Source organism: Pan paniscus, chromosome 13 (assembly GCF_029289425.2).
Source record: "Pan paniscus chromosome 13, NHGRI_mPanPan1-v2.0_pri, whole genome shotgun sequence".
Taxonomy (NCBI): Eukaryota; Metazoa; Chordata; class Mammalia; order Primates; family Hominidae; genus Pan; species Pan paniscus.
The window spans coordinates 94,488,400-94,494,399 of record NC_073262.2 but is presented as its reverse complement, the minus strand read 5'-3'; the positions used below and the strand labels follow the sequence as shown (position 1 = coordinate 94,494,399).

At 39.4% G+C, this 6,000-nt stretch overlaps 1 long non-coding RNA gene across 1 annotated transcript in view; it reads right to left on the bottom strand.

Annotated features, from left to right (window-relative positions):
• Nucleotides 1-946: 946 nt before the first annotated feature.
• Nucleotides 947-6,000, bottom strand: part of LOC134728745 (uncharacterized) — a 120,397-nt gene continuing 115,343 nt past the window's right edge. The window contains exon 13 of the long non-coding RNA XR_010109532.1: nucleotides 947-1,334. This is a non-coding gene — a long non-coding RNA (uncharacterized LOC134728745). The remainder of the gene's footprint in view (nucleotides 1,335-6,000) is intronic.

Below are 6,000 nucleotides of genomic sequence, written 5' to 3'. Positions count from 1 at the left end.
TTTGATCCTTTGCCAACCATGATTTTTCCACGTAAGCTGATGGATAAAGGCTACACAGAGAACACTGCTGAACTGAAAGAACTTTTCTTATTGAAGAAAAGACTTCAACCTGAACTGAAAGAACTTTTCTAATTGAAGAAAAGACTTCAGCAATTCAGAGAGAATAGTCTATCATTTTTCAAGAGAATTCTAGTTAACAATGACATTATGTTATTGAATCCATTAAGAAAGATATATGAGCAAACTCACTCTTTTAGTTCTGGGCACACTGGAATCAGAGCCTCAGACGGTAGTTCTGGTGCATAAGGTTTAGTGAAGCCGTGCTCTTCAGAGAAAGCCAGCAGAGTGGGGTGCAAAGCGGGAGAGGAGAGAGGAAAGAGCTCAGCAAGGATGTGGTCCTGTACAAAGGCCAGTCTTGACCTGATCCAGGGGATCACACCACAAAATTAATTATGGCCCTCACCTTCGATGTAAGGGGGCCATTTGTAGTCTCACATTCATCAGTCATTGGCTGCCCTTAGTTGGGGCGAGGAGCATGACCTCCTGGGAGATGCAGCTGCCATTCGCAATTCTCTAAAAATAGGGGGCAGCTGTGGGTCATTAGAAGTCTACACTCACAGCAATTGGAGAAGGGAGTGACGGGCTGGGTAAGGGATCCAGGCAGGGCACCACAGCATCTACTACACTTGCTAATTGCAGATCACTCAGCAATTAGAAAACCACCTGGGCTCTGTAAAATGTTAGACAGACTGGAAAGGGTCACCTCTGGCATCAACAGGTGAAGTCATTGGGATGAAATGGCTGGCAATCTTACCCGGGTGCCCTTAATTGTATTATACTCCATGCTTCGTGCTTTCTTTGCTTGTTAACAATCTACAGCCTCTGACATAATGTATCCTTAACCTATTTTGGTGTTCTTAATTCAGAATTATTTCTTCTTCCCGCATGAAGAAAAAGCTGCCAGTTTTGAGAATATCCATTAAGTTAAGGGCACAAAGCAGAACGTTAACATTCAACTTGATGAGAAAGAAACAGACTTTATACATCACAAAGCACAATTCTGTTTTAATGGAAGAATGAAGTTTCAGATGGAGAGATGTGGGGACAGAGAAAGAAGTTACCTTCTTTGTACAATTTTTATTTGCATTTGACGAGTGCTGTTCCATGGGAATCCTTTACCCTGTAAAAAATGTCCACCTCTGCTGTTAGTTTGTGATGCTCCCCATTTCTCAAACACGAGCATTTAGAAATTCCAAACTCTCTGATTTTTTTTCCTCCCCGACCTTGTGCTAGAGTTGGAGTGATCCACATTTTCTCTGTTGCTCTGTGATATTCTGAAACAATCAAAATAAATTGAATCTTTTATTACCCAATAGGTAGATCAGAAATAAGAACCCAAGGCTGGTTAACAATAAATCTGGTGGTATCTTTACCGAGGTGGGTATTTTGAAGCCACAGAAAAACTCAGACATGTCATTTTGTACTTCCAACTTTCTCCTTCTCTATTTTGAGGTGATTAATTTCCTCTGGATATCTAGAGAACAAGATGGCTTTATATTTCAGTTCATTATAAAAACAGAAAAAGAAAGAAAAGATTTGCCTATCTCCATAGGAAAGTCGATTTCTTTCTTTTTTGACCTAATCAATGAGAAGGCATTAAATATAATGGTTTCAAAATCTTAACTAGAAATGCCAGTTTGGCCACAAAAGGCTTTGTTAAAAGGGCATGTAGGAATCCATGGAGAGGGTCATCATTATAATAATCCACTCAGGATGATTTGATTTCTGTAGCTCCAAGTCTTGATATTTGTCCTGGATTCTGCAGCCAGCCAAGGCAGTGGGAGATTTTCTTCTGAAGCAAACAAATCTCCCTGTTTCGTACTGATTCAACCTAATTCTAGCCACCCAGCCTACACATTATATATTTCCTATTTTGAGAAAAAACAGTCCTGGAACAGGGAGTGGGCACTGGACTCAATTCTATTTTCCACTAAATTGAGACACCTTACAGATAAGAAAAGCCACATTTTCTGTGAAGGGGAAGAAGCAGAATACTTGCTGCAGTGAAAAATCACAAACCAGGAACCAGAGGATAAGAGGAGAATGGCAGATTAACTTCCCGTTACAGGACAGCCGTAAGCTCTTACAAGGCTCCCTCTGGCATCTGCCTCTAATTCCTAGGCTGTATACACATCCATAAAGAAATAGTTTCCCAAAAGTAGACTCATCTGGGAGTAAAATGTCAGCTTTGCAAGGCTTCTGACCCTGCCCTCCCACAATCGGGCAAGACCCTCAAGTTATAATTAGCTTCATTGACCCTTCAGTCTCTCCGTTTTTGCATGGCCAATTCACTGCTATTTATATCGGGGCTCAGTGGCGATTTTTGTGGCCACAACTGCGTTCTGACCTTCTCCAGAGAGGATACTGAGGGTCAGGACAGTTTTGTTCATGTTTGGATAGAGTTAATACATCATCTCTAGGATTAGAATTCTAGTTTGAAAGAGTGAATGGTAGCTTTGGTTTTATTTTTGGTACAAGAGAATAAGGCTTTGCTTTTAATATTTGAATTTAGGTGTGGGGGTCAGTAAATACATTTATGAAATGCCAGTTAGAAGGAGAGAGAAGGTGTAGAAAATGAAAAGTGGGGGAAAACTTCCCACTAGAATTTTGCCAGAATTTTTAGAAGTCTGAGGTTAGAACTGACTTTCTAAGTTAACATTAATACAGACTTACCTCTTTAACGAGCCTAAGTTCAGTCTCATAACAAAGAGTTTCAGCTCTTCAGAAATATAATTTTTAAAAAATGCAAGCTAGGTGGGCAAAAGCACTAAAGCCAGAGGCACATCCTCCTTGCTAATAAAATTAGCTGACATTTATTTTGTATTTGCAGGTGCCAGGTACTGTTAAGAGTCCAATGCTAGGGTGAAGTGTTATCACTTCCAGAACACAATCTCCACACTAGTCAGTGGGACTGAAGCCCAGCTGTAACAATTGCTAGCTGTGTGCCCTGCAAAAATATATTTAACCTCTCTATGCTTCTGGTTGTTTTTTTTTCAGCTGTAAAATTGGTGTTAGAAATAATCCTCACCTCATTTCAATTTAAGATCGTGAACAGATATCCACATTCTCAACTTCATTACAGCATTATTCACAAAGCCAAAATGTAGAAACAACCTAAACATCTATAGGTGGATAAATGGTTTTTTAAAGTGTGGTATATACATACAATAAAAATAGTATTCAGCCTTTAAAAAAAAAAAGAAGGAAATCCTGCCACTTCTGATAACATGGATGAATCTTGAGGACATTATCCTAAGTGAAATAAACTAGTCATAGAAAGAGAAACATTATATTATTTGACATACATAAAGTATCTAGAATAGTCACATTCAGACTAGAAACAGAGAGAAGAACAGTGGTTGCCAAACCTTCAGGGAGGGAGAAATGAGGAATTATTGTTCAATGGGTGTAGAGTTTTAGTTACGCAAAATGAATCAGTTCTAGAGACCTGCCCTCCAGTGTTGTGCCTATTGTTAACAATAATGTGTTGTACACTTAAAAATGTATTAAGGAGGTAGATCTCATTTTAAATTTTTTTACTACAATTCTTTTTTGAAAACTGAAAAATACTAAATCCCTACTTCACAAGATGCTATAAAGTTAAATCAGTTAGTGCATGTAAAACACCGGCACAGAACCTGGCACCGGGAAAGAGCTTACATAAATGTTGGTTATTACTATTATCCACTCATTAAATGAAAAAGTGGAGGTTTAAAAGGGTAATTTGTTCAAGGTCATGCAGGGAAAGATGGGCAAAGCTGAGATTTGAATGCAGGTGGTCTAGCTCAAAGTCCATGTGCTTTTGTGGTAAACCTTAACACCTCCCTGGTAAGCACATCCCCAAGGACTCAATGTGATTGGACTCAGTCCTACCTGATGTGGCAGAAGCAGCACAGCAATCAGACACCCATGGGTTCCTTTTGGCCAGCAGCTTGTGGCAGACCATGAGTCTAAGAATTAGTAGCTACTACAAAGGCTGATGGGCTGATGGTGCCACAAATTTGAAGACAGTGGGAAGGAAGACCCTCAATTCTCCATGAAAAGACTTGATGTGGGAAAGGTTCTTGGCTAAAACTAAATTTCTCTCATGTGAAATTAAGGTATGATTATGAAATTTAAAAAAAAACTCTTATGAATTTACAGCTTTTGTGAGGGCATAATATTTCACTTAAAGCAAAGAGAAATTACCTTTTGTGGTAGATGGGTACCCATGTTCCTAAATAATCATTTTATCCTCAAGTTGTGCCCAATACTTTATCATACCATGTCTCATTTCATCTCTATTGAAACACCATGAAGTAGAAATTATTAGCTTTGTTTTATGAATGAGAAAATAGAGAGGTTAAATAACAAGATCACAAAATGGCAGAGCTAGAATTTGGACCCATGTCTGCCCGTCCTAAAACCCAGTGTTTTAACTGTGAAACCAATACTGCCTTGTTGCTTGTGGTTGTGGTGATCTGTTTATGTACAAAAATCACAGTAAGGAATATTTAGATAAGGCTCTCTCCTTATACAATAGTATGACCTTAGCATGTTTTGTTACATATAGAAGAAACCTAATAAATGTTTTTATTTTTTTTCTTCTAACCATACACTTGCAACGTACCTTGGAATTTTAAGTGATTTGTACTTCTTTTCTATTAAGCAAAGCTAAGAAAGGCATTATTACTCCCACTTTAACTGGTGGGAATTCTGAGACTTATAAAAGTGACTTGCTCCAGCCTTAAAGTTTTGAAGTAGCGTCTTATCTCTAGTCCCCTGGGCTTTTTCCTACACTTCATTCTCTACTTTTGGAAACATTTTCCAGAATAGGTGACTAGAGGGTATAGAAATACAATAAATTTTCTATAAATATAAATAATTTGTATCAAGAGGCAAATACTTTAGATTCCATATAGGTGAACCAAGAACATTTCCTGAAACCCTGTCTCCACTAAAAATACAAAAATTAGCCCAGCGTGGTGGCACGTGCCTGTAGTCCCAACTACTCAGTAGGCTGAGGCAGGAAAATTGCTTGAACCCAGGAGGCAGAGGTTGCGGTGAGCCGAGATTGCGCCATTGCACTCCAGCCTGGGTGATAGAGCAAGACTCCATCTCAAAAACAAAAAAAAACACATTTCCATGGAGAAAATCTGTGAACATATGAGGCTCCCAAGACTGATAGATGCCCTTGGGTTCTATCCTGTCTATCCCTAAATAGACTGCAAATACTATGGGGTTTGCAGGCTTCAGGCTGCTAGATGGCCAAAAGTGCCTCTAAGCTGTTGGTGGGAGAATTAAAAGGTTAAAAGGGAAGCAGTGGTAGAGAAAGTGTAGTAACTGGGAGACTGCATTATGGTGTTTGTTTGTTTGTTTGTTTGTTTGTTTGTTTGTTTGTTTGTTTTGAGACAGAGTTTCGCTCTTGTTGCCCAGGCTGGAGTGCAATGGCGCGATCTCGGCTCACTGCAACCTCCGCCTCCTGGGTTCAAACAATTTTCCTGCCTCAGCCTCCCGAGTAGCTGGGACTACAGACATGCACCACCACATCCGGATAACTTTGTATTTTTAGTAGAGACAGGGTTTCACCATGTTGGTCAGGCTGGTCTCGAACTCTCGACCTCAGGTGATCCACCAGCCTCAGCTTCCCAAAGTGCTGGGATTATAGGCGTGAGCCACCGTGCCCAGTTTATGTTTGTTTTCTATGAGGGGATTAAAGCAAAAGGGAAAAACAAACAAACACAGCCAAATGTCTGCTACACAGCCATATACACAATGGCAAGCTCCTTAGCATACAGCCATTTATCATTTATATGTACCTCAACTTTAGCTTTGAATTGAATGCTCAAAATTAAAAAATAATAATAATAAAAAAGGCCTCATTTTCCCTCTCTTTCTACAGGATCAGGAGAGGGGAAAGGTAAGTTTGCAAGAAAAAAATCTTTGATTTCCTGCACATAT